Here is a 22,607-nt window from a genome sequence, read left to right as displayed (position 1 = left end):
GTGACTCACAGGTAGTATCACTGTCCTTTCCCTCTTTTTTCTAAAACGTGCTTTGAGATTGTGGAGGCTGTCGGGGCCCATGGGGAGCTCCCCAGTCTGGAATCCTAGAAGGAGAGGCACATGAGAAAGCAAGGAGAGGACAGTGCTAGAGAACACTGCTAAGAGACTCCAGGGAGGACAACTTGTCGCAGCCTGGAGGGCTGGTGACTGAAGCACAGTCAGGAGGACTGGGAGGCATGCCTGAGAGAACTGGGAGAGTACTCTGGGAAGGGCAGTGGAGAGAGGTCATTGCAGCCAGGCTGGCTGGCAGGGCCTGAAGAGAGCTATCTGAGATGGGTAGCTGAATCGAAGACAGCACCTGAACTATTTCTATACCACAGGGGCCCAAGGACACTGCCTGCAAAAGGCAGTTTACTGAGGCCTGGCTGAATTAGTGTCAAGCTTACCTATGCTGTGCTAGCCTAGTCTGGAGGAGTAACAGTCTGCAGCAAGTGAAGTGCTGGAGGAGTAACGGTATGCAGAAGGGGAAGTGCTGGAAGAGTGAAGGATAAGAGGTCTTAAGCGTTTGTGCTGGAGAGAAGACTGAAGTGTATATACTGGAGTGTATATAGAAGTCCCAAGCAAGTTGCACTGAATGTTCCTGGGCTTCCCATCATTTCCTATTTCCCATTAAAGTTCAATCACCTCAATAAAAAAACAAAAACAAAGCTTATGGCCTGTTCTATGTCTCTGAGTGTCTGAGAGATGGATGCTGGGTTAGGCAGGGTGACGGATGAACCATTACATTCAGCAACCCCTGCAGGATATGGCTACATTTGTAATGTTAATTTTTTTACTTTACAAGTAAACATTTAATACCTGGTATACTTGTAGGCAGGTTGCTTACATGTATGCTGGTTTTAGTTAGTGGCTGGCCCAGGCTGGGGAGGGGGAGAGAGTTATTGTGTGTGCCGCAGTTCCCAGGCTTTTTGGATGTAGCCTACCTACAGGTGCTATAAATTTGGGGAAGGCTGGGTTTGGGGCTTTTTGGTACCGCCACACTAGCAGGACATGCTGTGACTCTTGTGGAGCAGGACTGCCATGCCTTGCAGACCATCAGAAGAACATGGGATCCAGAGATCAGCCAACACTTGGAAGAGCCACGGACTACTATATTGTAGAGATATGCCTGGGCAGCCAGCTATAGATAGTTAGGGATATACTGACGTTAATGTTCATCTTGGGCTGTAATGCTGAAAGAATTTTAAGTAAAGTTACATCAACTGTTTTGAGTGCATGCATGAAGTCCACGCTATGTGGATGGTGGGGCCCCATTCTGTTACTGGGAGTGAGGCAACAGAGGTATGCTGGACTGGTGGAAAGGGGACCTCCTAATGGCAACATACTGTATATCAAGGTGTGCAGTGACACGGTACAGCATTTTTCAGAGGCACTTTTACAGTGACGGGGGTCATCTCTAAGTCATGGAACTGCCTTAATGTAAAGCCGCGTACACACGGGGCGGACTGTCTGGCCAACTTAGTCCGTCAGACAATCCGACGGACAGTCCGTCATACTTTCGAATGAACGGACTTGACCACACACACCACTTTTTGAGCGGACTAATACGGCGTACTAAGTCCGCCATACTATCCGCCCTACTTTTGAAATGAACGGACTCGCCCACACACGCGGAGGAAAGTCCGCTCATTTCGAGCGCGTCTCCAGGTAGGTGGGGCCCGCGAAGGAGACGTCGCTGGCCCCGCCGCCTGGTATGGACTTAAAGGGGAACCCCAACGCCGAAAAAAATCGGCGTGAGGGGTCCCCCCCAAGTCCAAAACAGACCCTTGTCCGAGCACGCTACCCGGCCGGCCAGGAAAGGGGGGCGAGCGAGCGCCCCCCCTCCTGAGCCGTACCAGGCTGCGTGCCCTCAACATGGGGGGGTGCCTTGGGGAAGGGGGGGCCGCGCGGCCCCCCAACCCAAAGCACCTTGTCCCCATGTTGATGAGGACAAGGGCCTCTTCCCGACAACCCTGGCCGTTGGTTGTCGGGGTCTGCGGGCGGGGGGCTTATCGGAATCCGGGAGCCCCCTTTAATAAGGGGGCCCCCGGATACCGGCCCCCCACCCTATGTGAATGAGTATGGGGTACAATGTACCCCTACCCATTCACCTGTAAAATAAAAGTACCAAAAAAAAACACAACACACGAGATAAAATACTTTATTGCACAGCTCCGGGGGTCTTCCGTCTTCGGGGGTCTTCTCGCCGGACTCCTCCGCTATCTTCTTGTAGCTCTTTTGCTAGCGGAGGAGTCCGGCTTTCTTCCTCGCCGCCGGCCTCTTCTCCCGACTCCGGGGGTCTTGTCCCCCTCTTCGGTTCTTCTGCCGGGCCACCGCGCCTTCTTATAGCTCTTTTACAGGCGGTGGCCCGGTCTTCTGTCGCCGCCGTCGCCGCCGCCTTCCGTTCTTCTTCTTCTTCTTCTTCTCCAGGAGATGTTGCCTCAACGATCTCTCCGGCCCGAATGCCAGGGACGCACTGCGCGGCCACTTATATAGGGACAAGGGGCGGTGTCACATGGCTTTATGTCACATGGGTTGGTGTCACATGGTGACCCCGCCCCCTTACGATGTCATAGTCCCCATGTGACATCAACCCATGTGACCAACCCATGTGACATAAAGCCATGTGACACCGCCCGGCAGAAGAACCGAAGAGGGGGACAAGACCCCCGAAGTCGGGAGAAGAGGCCGGTGGCGAGGAAGAAAGCCGGACTCCTCCGCTAGCAAAAGAGCTACAAGAAGATAGCGGAGGAGTCCGGCGAGAAGACCCCCGAAGACGGAAGACCCCCGGAGCTGTGCAATAAAGTATTTTATCTCGTGTGTTGTGTTTTTTTTTTGGTACTTTTATTTTACAGGTGAATGGGTAGGGGTACATTGTACCCCATACTCATTCACATAGGGTGGGGGGCCGGTATCCGGGGGCACCCTTATTAAAGGGGGCTCCCGGATTCCGATAAGCCCCCCGCCCGCAGACCCCGACAACCAACGGCCAGGGTTGTCGGGAAGAGGCCCTTGTCCTCATCAACATGGGGACAAAGTGCTTTGGGGTGGGGGGGCCGCGCGGCCCCCCCTTCCCCAAGGCACCCCCCATGTTGAGGGCAAGCGGCCTGGTACGGCTCAGGAGGGGGGGGGGGGGCGCTCGCTCGCCCCCCTTTCCTGGCCGGCCGGGTTGCGTGCTCGGACAAGGGTCTGTTGTGGACTTGGGGGGACCCCCACGCCGATTTTTTTCGGCGTTGGGGTTCCCCTTTAAGTCCATACCAGGCGGCGGGGCCAACGACGTCTCCTTCACGGGCCCCGCCTACCTGGATACCCGCTCGAAATGAGCGGACTTTTCTCCGGCCGGGAAAAGTCCGCTCATTTCAAAAGTACGGCGGACTGGCACACACACGGGCGGATTGTCCGCCGAAATGCGAGTCCGACGGACAGTATTACGGAAATTCCGAAATACTTAGTCCGCCAGACTGCACGCTGAAAAAGTCTGCTGAAGCCCACACACGAGCGGACTGTCCGCTGAAATGTGTTTCGGCGGACTAAGTAGGCCAGACAGTCCGCCCGTGTGTACGCGGCTTTAGACTTTCACATGACCGCAATCTTTGCCTGGTCCTGGGGCAGTGATGAATGCATGCAGGGCAAAAGTTGCCCCATGTGCAGCCTCCTCCAAATCTCCAAATTCCTGCTGTGATTCAACCTTCTGTTAGAGGGTGTCTACGTTGTACTTATTTAGGTTTTAGATCTTATTCATGACTATTTCTATAATAAAGGAAAAAATAAAGGGGGGGGGGGGTCCTCTCTCAGTGGAGGAAGGAAGGGCTTCCCGGATGAAATAATTTTTTAGTGATTATTGGACAGAGTAGGGGATAGCTAGAGAGATTAGGGAAGAGGAATCAAGAGGACGTGAGAAGTTCTGAAGAAATCCTGTAAGGAAGATTGGGAGGAGGTGACAAGGATGTTAGAGAGGAATAGGAGCAAAGAGGACATCTTGTGTGATCTTTTGACACTAAGTTGGTGATGTAACTTGGGGCAGAGTTGTGGAGAGCTTTGACCTCTTTTAAAGATTTTTACAGCAGGGAGGAGGGCTATAGCTACCACCTGCAGTGCTTGCTAACAATGTTTTCTCTGTGGATAAGGGACAGCTGGCAACCCTACAATAACTTATATAACGGTAGAAAACAAAGCTCAGTGTTCCTATGAAATGGTTAAATGTTTAGGTAAAAGGCACTATGCTCCAATTTAAGACACATTGGGGATTTTATTGAGTTGACAGGTTAGGAGTGATTGACAGTTGAATGTCTGACTTGGTCCAGCTTGTGTACAGGACCTTCAGCAATACATGGCCTGTAGGAACATGGAATTAAGAATTGGATTGGGCGATGTCAATGTTAACATATATCTTATCGCAAATAGGAAGCAAATCACGTTTGGTTTGTTGAAGGTCAGTTATGCGGCCAAAGTGATAAGTTTTGCCAAAGTTGTAGAATGTAAATAGTCTCTGCTCTGTTGTATTCTATGGGCAACATTTACCTTTACAAGCAGTTATGTAGACCTTTTGGATTTATTTCCTAAGATCTGCAGAATATATTTATATTTTTTAATGTGAGAACCTTTACTGAATTTGCTGCTAAATATATATATATATATATATATATATATATATATATGTATGTATATATATAGCTATATATACAGTATATCTATATATATATAGATCTATATATATATAGATCTATATATAGATATATAAATTAAACGACTTACATGGAGTTAAGGCATCACATGCTGACATTGGTAGAGAAGCAGTTCTTAGCCTTCCTGGAGCAAGGAAAAGAGGTGAAGATTTGGCTGTCGGATGTTGTGGAGTTTCAGGAGAGGTTGCATCATGTAACATGTGACAGCCACCTTGTTGTCCAGCAGCAGCTCTCCCAGATGCAGGTTATTGGGAAACAGAGTTAAATGATTACAGCAAAGCTGGAAACATATGAAAACACTGCAAAACAACATCTACTCTACAGCACTTTGCGGAGCTATACTTATTGGAGCTGGTATACTAATTATGGAGGTCCAAAGAGGACGATCAGTGCTTGGTGTGTGAGACATTATCCTCTCAAAAGCTGTGTTGGCCCAGCTAAGGGTCTTGTAATAAGGTGAGCATCCATTTCACTTGGTGGCGGAACACTAGTGCATGCCTTGTTGGAGCACAAAAGGGATCTAGGAGTTTCTTATATATTATTGTTATTCTTCTGTGAAGAAAATATACTGGACTTTTTATTTGGACTTTTAGGATTTTTTCCTTTTCCCTCTTTTTTAATTTTTCTTTTTGTTTTGGATTTTAACTACGTAAGTTTTTTGCACTAATATTTATCTGCCATGGTAGATGGTATTTGTATTCTATTGACTGTAGTTTGTTAATTGTCACATTATTTGGGCAGTGCAATCTTATACCTTCATGTATATATTGGCTGCTAAATATCACTTCCACTCTCAGCCAGACATGGGAATTTGTAATGTGGAAGTGAGGTATGATAACATAGTGAAAAGTTTCACATTGAGGAAAACCTCTTCCCCATTATCTTACCATTAAGCCTTATTCCAACCATTTTTTTGTTTGTTTTAATTGAGTGGGTAAGAATTAGAAATGCATTTTTATTGTCTCTCTGTGACTCGGTTGGATATTTCTTTCTATTTTTCTGCCTAAGTGACAACTGTACAAAAATGGGGGATGTAGTTGTCATCAGGACAGGAAGGGACACAATGCAATAACAAAGGTATCAGAAATACTAACCCTTACCCCCTCTTACAAAAATGTACGTTGGATTTGCCTGTGTCACAGCTTTTCTTTTAATAGAGACATAGAAACAAAAATTTAACAGAAGCTAACCATATTCAAGGGCTCTATCCAGACATTTTAGCTGAAAGGTTTAAGTTAAAGAAAAAATTATTTCCCAAATATCTGCACACAGGTTTAACTAAAATTACAGGCATCCCCATGTATTCAATTTGTCATATCCAGTGAAATATTTTCAAAGATATGTAAAGGGACAGCAATGTTGCAGATCATCTCACTTAAGCTATCCATACATGGCTAAATTGGTCTCTTTCAGCCTCATGGTCTAAACAAGAGGAATTACTTGACTTTCTTATCCATACTAAATCCTGTTAATAGAAGAATCTCCACCTGCAGGCTATTGCATTCAGACAGCCTTCACATGCAGCCTTCTGACTATCTGAACAGTGAATTGTTTGACTAACAATTTTGCACCCAGCTTACAGGGCCACCCACAGTTCAAATTTTGTCTAAATAAGCAGAAATCAGGTGAAATTTAAGCTATGTATGACTAGAAATATAATTTTGTTTTTGAAAAGGGCACTGCAATGAGGAAGAATGTGCACTAGTCTTCTAAATTCCTTGCAATGCTTATAATTCTCCTGGAGAATTCCCCTTTAGGAAGTTACACTTTAAGAAGAATATAAATAGGGGTTACATTTACTGTATCCCATTATAAAATGTTTGCCCCAGAAAGTTGAGTAATAAGAAAGAACTTTGTTTAATGAGAGAGTTTTTTTATAGTCTAGTGCATTGGTCTCTTAACACGGCCCTTTGCTAGCCTTTGTCCAGCGCTTGGAGCACTATTGCGCCCACTGACACCAACGGTGGACACTATTCCTGGTGGGGCACTATTCTTCCTACTGAGACCAATGGTAGGGCACTATTCCTGGTGGGGAACTATTCCTTCCACTGACAACAATGATGGGGCATGCCTCCTCCTAGTGACTACCAACTCTGAGGCAATGCTTATTCTCACTGAAGCTGGGCCTGGGACATTTTCTACTCCCACTGGCCACAATCAAGCCCCCTAAAGCCGAAATGACAATAAACTGACCCATTGTTTGAAAAGTTTGGAGACTCCTGGTCTAGTGGCTCAGAATAAGAATACGATCTGCAATATTAGTAAAAAATATTGCCATGGCCAACAGAAGGAAGGCCCAAGGAGCAATTTAGTATAGTTGTACTAATGGCAGCTGGTTTCTGGTTTCAGTGGTTATTGCACATAAAATTTGTATTTTGCACCATTACCAATTTCAAAAAACCTCCTGTTTACCCATTTCAAATAGAAGTCGTGATATTTTACAGTATTTTTGCGACTGTAAAACGTTAATATTTTTACAATTTTCCCTTATCCTTTTCTTGTCTTCGGCATTTGTAATCAACAGTTTTTGCCACATGCTAGAAAGCTAAACCACCTGACACTTTCCTATACACTTAGGTAAACTGTACTTGAGACCCTGAGTGTGCACATCTGCTGTACATATTGTGAGAGGGTCCTACTCTCCCTGTTGAATTTTTTTTTTTAATAATGGAAAATGCAGCATGGAGAGCTGGAACAAAGATGGTCAGGAACGCTCAAAACCCCTAGATTGACACAGACAGAAATTATTTCAGAAAGAGCTTCCTGTTGGAATAGCCAAGACCTATAAAAGCCAGAGGTTGTTTCAGCCCAACACACTCTTGTGATTAAACAATTGAAATAATATTGTAGATGCAGCGCTTTCCCATAAACATATAAAATAGAGTCCTTTTCAATAGGATATTAAAAGTTCCAAAATGCGGGATCCAACCCATGCAAATTTCACACAGAAGAAGTGCTGTAAAGGTCATCCACCAAGAGCAAAGCACACACTGACCCTTACCCTCAAAATGTATTAAAAAATTTGCCCAAATACTCACAAACATAAAATGTAAACATCACCCCGATGACGTCTTTATGACGAAATGTGTTGGATGGAGCTTGATGACATGCCGTTGCCACGCAGTGGAAGTCAGCCATCTTAATGGTTGGAAACATTCTTGAGAATATATGGATTGACATGCGATTTGTACAATTTATGTTTTTAAGTACTTTGGCAAATTTTTAAATACATTTCAGTAATACTGCACATGAAGTGTTTTTTACCCATCCTCAACCCCGCATGCTCTGTGGTCTTGCTTTGGCGGAGTTCCTTATGTCGATTGGGTTACAGACATCTGATGTCCCTGTGAATATGGTGGCTTGGAGCTGGGTTAACTGAGCTTGTTTGACTACTATATACAGAGCGGTCATCTACTGAGGGTAAGGGTCAGTGTGTACTTGGTGAAGGACCTTTACAGCACTTCTTATGTGTGGAAATCACATGGGTTGGACCCCAGATTTTGGACGTTTTAACATCCTATTGAAAAGGACTCTATTTGATATGTTTACAGGAAAGTGCTGCACCTACAATATTATTTCATCTTCTAAAAAGCCTTGTACTAGACACAAATGTAAAGTTAAATGTGTTATTTGTAATAAGATGATATATGGGAACATCTAGTTTTGTAGTAGGGACTAGTGATGGACGAACTTCCGACGGGACGTTTCGCGAACGCGAAACGCGAACGGACACAAACGTTCGCGAAAACGACCGTTCGCCGCGGGCTCCATTGACTTCAATGGGAGGCGAATTTCGCAAACCTTTAGGTCGAATTTGCGGCCACGGGGTAATTATTAGGGGGTAGCACGTAGTCCCACCACCTGGACAATAGCATAATACATGTATGAGGTGAATTTGGGATCGATAACTACAAGCATTTTTTTTTTATTTGGGAAATTGTTCTGACAATTCAGGACTATGGAGCTAATGAAGGCAATGGAGGAGAGGGAAGGTCAGGGACCAGGGTAGGCAAACAAGAGGGTGCAGGAGATACAGAGCACTGACAGCAGCACCGTAATACAGAGCACTGACATCAGCACCGTGACATACAGCGCTGACAGCAGCTCCGTGACATACAGCGCTGACAGCAGCTCCGTGACATACAGCGCTGACAGCAGCTCCGTGACATACAGCGCTGACAGCAGCTCCGTGACATACAGCGCTGACAGCAGCTCCGTGACATACAGCGCTGACAGCAGCACCGTGACATACAGCGCTGACAGCAGCTCCGTGACATACAGCGCTGACAGCAGCTCCGTGACATACAGCGCTGACAGCAGCTCCGTGACATACAGCACTGACAGCAGCTCCGTGACATACAGCGCTGACAGCAGCTCCGTGACATACAGCGCTGACAGCAGCACCGTGACATACAGCGCTGACAGCAGCTCCGTGACATACAGCGCTGACAGCAGCTCCGTGACATACAGCGCTGACAGCAGCTCCGTGACATACAGCGCTGACAGCAGCTCCGTGACATACAGCGCTGACAGCAGCTCCGTGACATACAGCGCTGACAGCAGCTCCGTGACATACAGCGCTGACAGCAGCTCCGTGACATACAGCGCTGACAGCAGCTCCGTGACATACAGCGCTGACAGCAGCTCCGTGACATACAGCGCTGACAGCAGCTCCGTGACATACAGCGCTGACAGCAGCTCCGTGACATACAGCGCTGACAGCAGCACCGTAAGCAGCCCCAGGAGGAAGTCAGCACAGCACAGGGATGGTGTGATCCCCTCATAATAAGAACCCCCAGGAGGAAGTCAGCACAGCACAGGGATGGTGGGAGCCCCTCATAATAAGAACACCCAGGAGGAAGTCAGCACAGCACAGGGATGGTGGGAACCCCTCATAATAAGCAGCCCCAGTAGAAATATGACACCGCTCAACCTCTTCAAAGAGGAGGGTAGGGGCATATAGTACGGTGTGCTTTTTTGGGTCAGGGAAGTGAGCCAAATGAATTAAGAAGGTCTGTGTGCTTGATTCCAAAAATTGTTTATAGACATATACATGGTCTACTGATCACATGTGTTGAATTCCTCCGAGATCCATGCCTCATTCATTTTTAGAAATGTGAGGTAGTTAACACTGTGGTGAGCTAGGCGAGTACGCTTATCGGTCACAATCCCCCCTGCTGCGCTGAACGTCCTTTCGGACAGGACACTGGATGAGGGGCAAGCCAACAGTTCGATTGCAAATTGGGCAAGCTCTGGCCAGAGGTCAAGCCTGCCCACCCAGTAGTCTAGGGGTTCATCACTCCTCAGAGCGTCCACATCGGCCGTTAACCCAATGTAGTCGGACACCTGACGGTCTAGGCGTTCCCTGATGCTGGATCCGGATGACACCTGTCGATGGGTCGGCTGAAAGAATGACCTCATATCCGAAGTCACCAACACATCTTCAAACCGGCCTCTTCTTGCAGGCGCTGTTGGATTGGTACCCGCAAATCCTTCTCTGGGAGTGGGAATTGCTCCTCTGCCAGCGCACGCAAAAGCAGAATGCAGCATTTCTCGAAGCAAGGCCTGGAAGTGCTGCATTCTGACAGCCCTCTGCGACGGCGGTAACATTTCCGCCATTTTGTGTTTGTACCGGGGGTCTAAGTACGTTGCCACCCAGTACTGGTCCTTGACCCTCATGCTTTTTATACGGGGGTCCCTATTAAAACACTGGAGCATGAAGGCCCCCATTTGCACTAAAGTGGAAGCGGTGTGGTGGCCTGGCTCCTGCTCATCATCCAGGATAATGTCGTCCTCTTCATTCTCCTCTCCCCATCCTCGCACAACAGGGATCCCAGAAAGGTTTAAAGCATGCTCTTCTTGCTCCTGCTCATCCGCCCCGGCACCATCCTCCTCTGACTCCTCATCAGACTCCTGTTGTTGACTTGTCTCAGATAGAGTAGCCCCCCCTGGGAATTCATCCAGCATTGCGACTTCCTCATCTTCCCGCTCCTGCTCCTCCACAGCCTGATCAATGACACGACGCAATGCACGCTCCAGAAAGAAGGCATAAGGTACCATGTCACTGATGGCGCCATGGCTGCGACTGACCAGTTTGGTGATCTCCTCAAATGGCCGCAGAAGTCTGCATGTGTCGCGCATGAGCAGCCACTGGCGCGGTGAAAAAAAACCCAGCTCCCCAGAACCGTTTCTTTCGCAGAGTTCATACAGGTAGACGTTAACTGCACGTTTCTGCTGGAGCAGCCTATCAAGCATATAGAAGGTTGAGTTCCATCGCGTCGGGCAATCGCAAATAAGACGTCTGACCGGCAGATGGTGTCGCCGCTGAATGTCAGCAAGGCGAGCCATGGCCGTGTAAGATCTTCTGAAATGGGCCGAGATTTTCCTTGCCTGCCGCAAGATGTCCTGGACCCCAGGGTATTTGACAAGGAATCGCTGCACGACCAAGTTTAAGACGTGTGCCATGCACGGCACGTGCGTGATTTTGCCCTGTTTCAATGCGCTAAGCAGATTGGCACCGTTGTCACACACCACTTTACCAACTGTCAAATTGAGCGGTGTTAGCCACTCATCTGCCTGTGAACGCAAAGCTGAAAGGAGTGCCGGGCCAGTGTGGCTCTTTGCTTCCAGGCACAACAGACGCAGCACGGCATGGCAACGTCTCACCTGGCATGTGGAATAGGTTCTGGGGAGCTTGGGCGGTGCAGTGGAAGAGACGCTAGCAGCGGAAAAGGAGGAGGCAGCTGAGGAGGAGAGGGAGGAGGATGGAGTAGGAGGAGGAGAAGAAGAGTCAGGCCTGCATGCAATCCGTGGCGGTAAAACCAAATCTACACGGGTGCCACGGGTTACATGCTTGACGGCCGTCAGAAGGTTCACCCAGTGGGCAGTAAAACTGATATACCTTCCCTGCCCGTGTTTGCTAGACCACGTGTCTGTGGTCAGATGTATCTTGGCACCGACACTGTGTGCCAGAGATACATTCACTTGCCGCTGAACATGGCCATATAGCTCTGGGATGCCCTTCTCTGAGAAATACTTCCTTCCTGGGACCTTCCATTGTGGTGTTCCAATGGCCACAAATTTGCGAAAGGCCTCCGAGTCCACCAGTTTATATGGCAGTAGTTGGCGGGCTATGAGTTCTGACAAGCCAGCCGCCAACCGTTGGGCAAGAGGGTTATCCGGCGTCATCATTTTTTTACGCTCAAACATTAGGCCCACGGAAGCCTGCCTTTTTGCAGAAAAATGTGAGCTTGGCGTGATGGAAGGTGGAGTGGAGGACAATTGTGAGGAGAGAGGAGAAGGAGAAGTAGAAGACGAGGCTGGACGGTGAGAGCCTGCAGTGTGGCTTTGTGTGTTCCGTTGCTCCCACTGGGCTCGGTGATGGCTGCTCATGTGCCTTCTTAAGGCGGTCGTCCCTAGGTGAGTATTGGGCTTACCGCGACTAACGCGTTGACTGCAAAGATTGCAGATGGCAACGCTATTGTCAGCAGCGGACACGTTAAAAAAAGCCCACACTGCGGAGCCATGTGCCGGTGTCCTGGGAGCGCCAGATGTGACCGTACATGGTCGATGACTCGCTCCTGATACATTTGCAGTCTGCTTTGTCCCTGCTGTGCAATGTAAGTCATTGCTGCTTCTCCTCCCTATCTGCTGGTCCATATCTCCCTCTGAACTCCCCTCCTCTTCCTCTCTTGTGGGCACCCACGTGACATCACTAGACACGTCATCATCAACGTCACCTTCCCCACCGCTATAAGTAGAGTAGGCAGCAACACCGGGGACCAACCTCCTCCTTGGGCTGATCTGGGTACTGGCGTCAGACTGCTGAGTAGCGCTTGTTGCTACCTCCTCTTCCTGATCCAATACCAAGAGTGGCTGCGCATCAGAAATGTCCTCTTGATATGGATCGGAAAATAATTCCAGTGACTCAAGCGGAAGGTATGTGGTGGTGGTGGTGGTGGTCGTGTTGTTGGTGGTAGTGTCTTTGGGGGTGCACATAGCAGAGAGTGAAGAAGAGGGTGCAGATCGAGAGGATGAGGAGGGTGCAGAAGAGTAAGGCTGAGCGAGCCACTCAACCAAGTCTGGTGCATCCTTTAAAGTAATTGAACGCACCTTCTGCAACTTCCCACTTTGGCTCAAGCCTGTTGCTCCTGCCCTACCCCTACCACCCCTGCGGAAGGGCCTGCCTCTTCCTCTGCATGTCATTTTTTAAATGACCCTGTGACAAAACTCTTAGTCCCTATACCGCTGAAGGACTGCTGCAGTATAGGTGAGCGGTCAGCAGTGGTGCACGTCAACCCTATCTATTGTGGACCTATAGCGGTCCTTACAGAACAGCAGACTGTACCGCACTCAAGCCTATGTACCGTAGCACCCTATACCAAGTTACCAGTCCTTATAAGAACTTTTGTGGACCAAGCAGGTTGTGTATTAGTGTTTAGCAGACTGTACGTCAGTCCCTATACCGCTGAAGGACTGCTGCAGTATAGGGCAGCGGTCAGCAGTGGTGCACGTCAACCCTATCTATTGTGGACCGATAGCGGTCCTTACAGAACAGCAGACTGTACCGCACTCAAGCCTATGTACCGTAGCACCCTATACCAAGTTACCAGTCCTTATAAGAACTTTTGTGGACCAAGCAGGTTGTGTATTAGTGTTTAGCAGACTGTACGTCAGTCCCTATACCGCTGAAGGACTGCTGCAGTATAGGGCAGCGGTCAGCAGTGGTGCACGTCAACCCTATCTATTGTGGACCGATAGCGGTCCTTACAGAACAGCAGACTGTACCGCACTCAAGCCTATGTACCGTAGCACCCTATACCAAGTTACCAGTCCTTATAAGAACTTTTGTGGAACAAGCAGGTTGTGTGTTAGTGATTAGCAGACTGTACGTCAGTCCCTATACCGCTGAAGGACTGCTGCAGTATAGGTGAGCGGTCAGCAGTGGTGCACGTCAACCCTATCTATTGTGGACCGATAGCGGTCCTTACAGAACAGCAGACTGTACCGCACTCAAGCCTATGTACCGTAGCACCCTATACCAAGTTACCAGTCCTTATAAGAACTTTTGTGGAACAAGCAGGTTGTGTGTTAGTGATTAGCAGACTGTACGTCAGTCCCTATACCGCTGAAGGACTGCTGCAGTATAGGTGAGCGGTCAGCAGTGGTGCACGTCAACCCTATCTATTGTGGACCGATAGCGGTCCTTACAGAACAGCAGACTGTACCGCACTCAAGCCTATGTACCGTAGCACCCTATACCAAGTTACCAGTCCTTATAAGAACTTTTGTGGACCAAGCAGGTTGTGTATTAGTGTTTAGCAGACTGTACGTCAGTCCCTATACCGCTGAAGGACTGCTGCAGTATAGGGCAGCGGTCAGCAGTGGTGCACGTCAACCCTATCTATTGTGGACCGATAGCGGTCCTTACAGAACAGCAGACTGTACCGCACTCAAGCCTATGTACCGTAGCACCCTATACCAAGTTACCAGTCCTTATAAGAACTTTTGTGGAACAAGCAGGTTGTGTGTTAGTGATTAGCAGACTGTACGTCAGTCCCTATACCGCTGAAGGACTGCTGCAGTATAGGGCAGCGGTCAGCAGTGGTGCACGTCAACCCTATCTATTGTGGACCGATAGCGGTCCTTACAGAACAGCAGACTGTACCGCACTCAAGCCTATGTACCGTAGCACCCTATACCAAGTTACCAGTCCTTATAAGAACTTTTGTGGAACAAGCAGGTTGTGTGTTAGTGATTAGCAGACTGTACGTCAGTCCCTATACCGCTGAAGGACTGCTGCAGTATAGGTGAGCGGTCAGCAGTGGTGCACGTCAACCCTATCTATTGTGGACCGATAGCGGTCCTTACAGAACAGCAGACTGTACCGCACTCAAGCCTATGTACCGTAGCACCCTATACCAAGTTACCAGTCCTTATAAGAACTTTTGTGGACCAAGCAGGTTGTGTATTAGTGTTTAGCAGACTGTACGTCAGTCCCTATACCGCTGAAGGACTGCTGCAGTATAGGGCAGCGGTCAGCAGTGGTGCACGTCAACCCTATCTATTGTGGACCGATAGCGGTCCTTACAGAACAGCAGACTGTACCGCACTCAAGCCTATGTACCGTAGCACCCTATACCAAGTTACCAGTCCTTATAAGAACTTTTGTGGAACAAGCAGGTTGTGTGTTAGTGATTAGCAGACTGTACGTCAGTCCCTATACCGCTGAAGGACTGCTGCAGTATAGGGCAGCGGTCAGCAGTGGTGCACGTCAACCCTATCTATTGTGGACCGATAGCGGTCCTTACAGAACAGCAGACTGTACCGCACTCAAGCCTATGTACCGTAGCACCCTATACCAAGTTACCAGTCCTTATAAGAACTTTTGTGGAACAAGCAGGTTGTGTGTTAGTGATTAGCAGACTGTACGTCAGTCCCTATACCGCTGAAGGACTGCTGCAGTATAGGTGAGCGGTCAGCAGTGGTGCACGTCAACCCTATCTATTGTGGACCGATAGCGGTCCTTACAGAACAGCAGACTGTACCGCACTCAAGCCTATGTACCGTAGCACCCTATACCAAGTTACCAGTCCTTATAAGAACTTTTGTGGACCAAGCAGGTTGTGTATTAGTGTTTAGCAGACTGTACGTCAGTCCCTATACCGCTGAAGGACTGCTGCAGTATAGGGCAGCGGTCAGCAGTGGTGCACGTCAACCCTATCTATTGTGGACCGATAGCGGTCCTTACAGAACAGCAGACTGTACCGCACTCAAGCCTATGTACCGTAGCACCCTATACCAAGTTACCAGTCCTTATAAGAACTTTTGTGGACCAAGCAGGTTGTGTATTAGTGTTTAGCAGACTGTACGTCAGTCCCTATACCGCTGAAGGACTGCTGCAGTATAGGGCAGCGGTCAGCAGTGGTGCACGTCAACCCTATCTATTGTGGACCGATAGCGGTCCTTACAGAACAGCAGACTGTACCGCACTCAAGCCTATGTACCGTAGCACCCTATACCAAGTTACCAGTCCTTATAAGAACTTTTGTGGAACAAGCAGGTTGTGTGTTAGTGATTAGCAGACTGTACGTCAGTCCCTATACCGCTGAAGGACTGCTGCAGTATAGGGCAGCGGTCAGCAGTGGTGCACGTCAACCCTATCTATTGTGGACCGATAGCGGTCCTTACAGAACAGCAGACTGTACCGCACTCAAGCCTATGTACCGTAGCACCCTATACCAAGTTACCAGTCCTTATAAGAACTTTTGTGGAACAAGTGAGTTGTGAATGTTTAGCAGACTGCAGCAGAAGGGCAGCAGTCAAGTATAATATCCTTTCTATATTTGGAAGAAAGAATATTATACATGTACAAGCCTATTACTGTACCACTGATACCAGTCCTGAAAAGAACCTTTGTGGAACTAATAATAACAGCAAGTCTTTAAAATTACCCTCACTGCCTGACAACACTGCTTCCTTCCTGTCCCTATACAAATTGGCAAAAAAAGAGAACGATTAGTGGTTACTGGAACAGCTCTTTTGTGGACCTTGATAGTAACAGCTAATGATGATGATGATGATGATGATGATGAAAGACTAATCTGGCTGTCCCTGTAGCATACACCGTCCTTTCCCTTTCTCTAAACTAACAAAAGACACTCAGGCTGCTGCAAGAATCAGCAGCACAGCAAACCTATCAACACCTAACACCTATACCAGTCCTGAAAAGAACTTTTGTGTACCAAATAGCTAGTGGTTTATCTCTCCCTACTCCACACAGGAACCTGTCCCTATCTTAACAGAAGAAAGAATGTAAAATGGCCACCGGATCGGGTGTATTTATAGGTTAGGGGGAATGTACAAGTGTCCATGTGCTGTCATGTCTCAATTGGCTGTCCTGTATCACATGATAAACGTGTCACCAAAGGTTAAAGTTCTTGTATACATTAAACACGTAAGTCCGCCGCGGCGAACGACGGAAAAAGGCGTTCGAACGTGCGGACCGCGAATGTCGGAAATTCGCCGCGAAACGACCGCCGGGCGAACCGTTCGGCCATCACTAGTAGGGACTGGATCACATTCATAAAATTATTCACTTGAAATGATTTTGCCCAAACGGTCCAGTTTTTCTGTTTGCAGAAAATCAGTATATTCGAAAAATTGACCTCTGTGCTGGATAGTCTAAAATGAAAGGATTGTGCATGTGTCTGTCTGAGTGGTTTTAACTAGAACAAATATTTCAAGGGCAGCCTAGATCTATACTACAGCTCTCTGTGTTCCTGACAGGGAAGAGGTTAATGTAACATGCTCTGGAGGTTAAGCCATTACACAATAGATCAATACAAGCACCTTTCTAACACTTCCGAGCCTGAACTACATTCCTGCTCTGTTCCGGAAGCAAAACAGCCAAGATTAACTCCTGGCAATATGCACTTTCCAGCTCTGACAGCTTGGGCCAAAACTGACTGATTACATTTTTTATTTTAATATAAACCAACATTCACAGTACAGATCAAGTGGGACATAAAATGTTATGAAGATATATACCATACCCCAATAATCCTAAAAATAAGGGCATTTATACTCAGTGTAATTTATGCATTGAATCCACATATGTATAGTAGTTTGAGAAACCTGGCATTGACAATTGGAAGGGTGTAGTTACATCTGTGATTCGTTTTAAGGTAAGCTGCTGGGGCATTTTATGGCATATGATACAACTTTGTATAGTAGTAGACTTCCAGGTTTCATTCATTATGGTTATTATTTTTAACAGGCCATTTGAAATTAAAGTGTTACTAAACCCAAGACCCTGCATTTACTATCTGGTCTCCACTGTACACAGAATATGGAAATGCAATTATTTTAGTAAATATAAATTGCTAAATACCTTTTCTCATCAGCAGTTAGAGCAGTCTTGTGACTTCTGTGAGTGTCTGGCCAAGCAATGGTTAAAGCTTGTAGGAGGAGTTTTCATTATACTCTGACTGTACTATGGGGCTGCATGACTTTCTGTCTGGACAGTGCTGGTTGGACCTGTGCTGATCACATGCACGCTCCCCAAAAGAAAAAAAACTCTCTAGCGCCAAACTGACTCTGTTCTATCACCAAATGGATTGGGGACAGTAAAAGAAGAGAAGGATCAGAGATGACAGGATCAAACATCCTTTTTACACAATGCAGAAGTCTTAGGTTCCACAGTAAGTACAACTAGCATGCTTTACTGCATACACAGACTGATTTTACTGTTGTGGGTTTAGTAACACTTTAATTACACATTGCTATCAGAGTATGGTTCCCCCCGCCCCCCAATCACCCTTCACAAAATTAGTTGATGCAGCCAGGGAAGTAATTTGTGCTGCATTTAGAGCAAGATCTGTATAAGGGTACCCTAATTGACACAAGATCAAAATCACAAGACCAGACTGCATTACTATTTATGTTGCAACTGTATGCACCAAAGTAACAGCTACACAGAGCTAACATACTTTTGTAACATACTTTTGTATTTTGCTAAAAAAAACACATTTTCTGTAAAGTTTTGCTGCTCATTCTTGGAAGTACAAAGGAATATGCTGGGCAGGGCATTCACGTGGGCACAGCTGGGAAGCCTTTCAACAAGCCCACCAGGTGATCTAGGCAGGGATATCTTGCTGAATCAGGGATGTGTGAGACAGCTCAAATCTTAGCCGGTTCAACAGGACCGGGCGAGATTCAAACTATGTATGGACAGGCTGAATGTACCCAAGTTGATTAATCAATCAACTTGGGTACAACCAGCCTTTCAGATTTTACATGTGATTATTGCTAACAGCTCTTAAAGCCACTAGCTAAAATCACTGTGTTCTACTGGGAGGGACGCACAACACAATGGCTCAGCGGGAGGGATTACTCACTCAGTGTTGATGGGGGGAACCAAGCGATTTTCTTTTCTGCAACCTGTGGTTGCAGGAAAGAAATTTTCTCTGTCTATGACTTGGAAGGAGGTACTCTGAGAAGGGTGTACCTGTACCAAAGTTAATCTTACATTTCAAATACTGTGCTCTTTAGATTGCTACATAACAGTATGCAGAAACTGCCCTATTGTGGGCATATGTTACTTCTAAAAACACCCCCTAAAGCCTGGCATACACGTTAAGTTTTCTTTTGTTCAACCAAGCAGGCTGAAAAAAAAACAGAGGTTGCATACTAACTATGCAATGCCAGCGCAGCAATCTCCCCCACTGAGCTATTGTGTTATGACAGGGGGACTGTCATTAGCTGTGAGCGCAGATTGGATGCTGGTTTTCCAGTATCCTTGGTTGACAGAAGCCAGTCTCACAATGGTCTGTCCGACAAAGAGCTGTATACATGGCTGAATGTCAGTCAGTTTCTGCATAGTTTTTGTCCGATTTACGGCTCGTGTGTACCCAACGTAAGATCTTATGCACACTGGGTATTTGCCCAGCTCTTCTGCATGCCTTTTGTTCTGTCTAAAGCCAAATTTTGCAGATGCTCTTAGGCATGTCAAGCGTTTGGGCATTCATTCATTCCATTGGCCAGAATATTAAAGTGGTAGTAAACTGCAAACAATAAAAACAATTGGACCCTGGGCAGTTTAAGGCCGCGTACACATGGGCGGACTGTATGGCCTACTTAGTCCGTCGAAACACATTTCAGCAGACAGTCCACTCGTGTGTGGGCTTCAGCGGACTTTTTCAGCGTGCAGTCTGGCGTACTAAGTATTTCGGATTTTTCGAAATTCTGTCCGTCATACTTTGGTTTCAGCGGACAATCTGCTCGTCAGTAGGCTAGTTCAACGGACTAAGAATGGCGCATGCTCAGAAAGGATTTACACGGCGAAAGGTTGCATTGCTGTGTATTGGACTTCCTATTTCTAGTCCCGTCGTACGCGCTGTACACGTCATCGCGCAAGCTTTCGACGGACTGTTTGTGCATCCGTGTGTGGTCAAGTCCGTTCATTCGAAAGTAGGATGGACTGTCCGTCGGATTGTATGACGGACTAAGTAGGCCATACAGTCCGCCCATGTGTACGCGGCTTAAGTCATAATACGCTAGTATGCATCACATACTAGCACATTATGACAGACTTACCTGTAAGAAAACAAAGCTCTCCAGCAGCGTGCTGTCACTGATGAAGGTGTTTCCATCTTCACAAGTCTTCTTTCTGGGTTTGTGAGATTGCCAATATGAATGGCCGAGCCGGCGATGACGTCACTCTGTTTACGGCACGGCTCTGTAAGAACAGCATGGGTATGCCTTCCTTCAGAGCGAATATGTTGGTGATATCACTGACACATTCTGCATCTAAAGTAAATATCTCCTAAACGGTGCACATAGAGGCAGAAAAAAAATATCAAATGCCATTAAAAGTGCCATCTTTGACACACAATGTTCATGAGGCATAAATTATATCTCTATGAAATATACCGTATATACTCGAGTATAGGCCGACCCGAATATAAGCCGAGGCCCCCAATTTACCCCCCAAAAAACTGGCAAACTTATTGACTCGTGTATAAGCCGAGGGTGAGACATGCCTGTCCATCCCTGTGTGTGTGTCCGTCCATCCCTGTGTGTCCGTCCATCCCTGTGTGTCCGTCCATCCCTGTGTGTCCGTCCATCCATCCCTGTGTGTGTGTGTGTCCATCCATCCATCCATCCCTGTGTGTGTGTGTCTCCATCCATCCATCCATCCATCCCTGTGTGTGTGTGTCTCCATCCATCCATCCATCCATCCCTGTGTGTGTGTGTCTCCATCCATCCATCCATCCCTGTGTGTGTGTATCCATCCATCCCTGTGTGTGTCTCCATCCATCCATCCATCCGTGTGTGTGTGTCTCCATCCGTGTGTGTGTGTGTGTGTGTGTGTGTGTGTGTGTGTGTGTGTGTGTGTGTGTGTGTGTGTGTGTGTGTGTCCAGCCTACCTGTGTCCCGAGCCTTTGTCCCGAGCCTCCGTCCCGTGTCGTGCCGTGCCTTGCCTTCGTCCCGTCCCGTCCCGTCCCGTGTCGTGCCTTGCCTTCGTTTCGTCCCGTCCCGTCCCGTCCCGTCCCGTGCCCTCTTCGTCGGCGGCCATTGTAAAATTCAAAAGCCGCGCCTCCTCCTTCGCCTGTGATAGGCGGAACACTGAATTTCCCAGCAGCCTGTGTTCCGCCTATCACGGACGTCGTATCATCCTCGTCCGTAGTACGAGGATGATACGACGTCCGTGATAGGCGGAACACAGGCTGCTGGGAAATTCAGTGTTCCGCCTATCACAGGCGAAGGCGGAGCCGGAGGCGCGGCTTTTGAATCATAGAATGGCCGCTGTCTGTCTGCTCGACACGCTGATCGAGCGGGCAGACAGCGATGACTCGAGTATAAGCCGAGGGGGGCACTTTCAGCCTCAAAAAAGAGGCTGAAAATCTCGGCTTATACTCGAGTATATACGGTACCTATAAATTGTTAGGTTGATTTACTAAAGGAGCAGAAAATACTAATTTAGCTAGGGAATACAGTGAAGTTATGTTCATACTTTTAATACTCAAGCAAAATTAGAAAGCCAGATTTTTGTAGCTTCATCTTGTTTACTGAGCTAAGTAATCATTTAGCTTGCAAAGTGAACATGGGGCATACTTACTATAGCAGCAGAGCATGTTCACTTTGTATAGTAAAAAAAGATGAAGCTGTGTTTACTTTTGATATCCAATCAAGTGCAAGAAAAATTGGTTTTGGATTTTATATCATTTAAATGGTTGAAGTGAACATAAATTCACAATTTTTTCTATGTTGAGAAGAGCATTAACTTTGCTGAGTGAACAGCCTATACTGCTTTAGTAAAACAAACCCCTTGTCGACCCCTTTACTAAATCAACCGCTACCCATAGCTCCCAACTGTCACTGATTTCGAGGGACTGGGCCAGATTTCGAACTAAGTCCCTCTGTACCTCTTTCCTCCTCATTTGTCCCTCATTTTGATCTGATCTATATAGTTGTATATAAAATGCTCACTTTATCTTTCAAATAGTGTTTCCCAGTGATAAACCTTTCATCCAATTTCTAACATGCTGAATTTGTAAATTGCAAATGACAATATAAAGGTATAGTAGTGGTAACAAAAAGCACTTGTGGGTTTCAACCAATCTTTTCTTGGTATAATCCTCACTTAAGGAGGCATGGCAGGGGGTGTGTCCTATGCCTACATACTTTTGCTAATATGTGTCCCTTATTCCCATCTCAGAAAGTTGGGAGGTAGGACCGCTACCAGTTAAAGCTGGAGCTAATTTTAGTAGATGCTTTGTATCCATCAAAATTGAAGGAGAATGCAGTTGAACAATATCCACCATAATGCCCAATGATCCATAAACTCTGGCCACTTGACAGATGCCTTGAAGTTTTTTCCAAACTATTTTAGAATTATGCAAGCATACTGGGCATAGATCTATCTACAGCTTTTAATTTTAGGATTTCATAGCTAAATATGTGCTCAATAAAAGCAGCCCGGGAATTCAGAACAGAGAATTTGGAATTCGGAACACGGAACACAGAATTTGGAATTTGGAACACAGAACATGGAACTCGGAATTCAGAACATGGAACACGGAATTTGGAACATGGAATACGGAATTTTAAATTCGGAATTTGGAACACGGAATCTGGAACTTGGAACACAGAATTTTTGGAATTTAGTATGCGAAATATGGAATTTGGAATTTGGAACACGGAATTTGGAATTTGGTATTCAGAACATAAAATTTGGAATTTGGAACATGTAATTTGGAATTTGGAATTCAGAACATGGAATTTGGAATTCGGAGTTTAAAATTTGGAATACGGAACACAGAACACGGAATTTGGAACATGGAATTTGGAACTGTAAATACTGAATTTGTCATTCAGAAT

The 22,607-nt window shown here is 46.9% G+C and overlaps 1 long non-coding RNA gene across 2 annotated transcripts in view; it reads left to right on the top strand.

The window, feature by feature from the left end:
• The first annotated feature begins 4,860 nt into the window (after positions 1-4,860).
• LOC143963484 (uncharacterized) overlaps positions 4,861-22,607 on the top strand; it is a 74,704-nt gene continuing 56,957 nt past the window's right edge. For both annotated transcript variants that reach the window (XR_013270975.1, XR_013270976.1), the window contains exon 1: positions 4,861-5,180. This is a non-coding gene — a long non-coding RNA (uncharacterized LOC143963484). The remainder of the gene's footprint in view (positions 5,181-22,607) is intronic.

The sequence above is a fragment of the Lithobates pipiens genome, unplaced genomic scaffold (assembly GCF_037356315.1).
Source record: "Lithobates pipiens isolate NorthernLeopardFrog02 unplaced genomic scaffold, aLitPip1_a1.2 Scaffold_8, whole genome shotgun sequence".
NCBI classification, from domain to species: Eukaryota; Metazoa; Chordata; class Amphibia; order Anura; family Ranidae; genus Lithobates; species Lithobates pipiens.
This window is presented reverse-complemented; position numbering and strand designations above follow the sequence as displayed.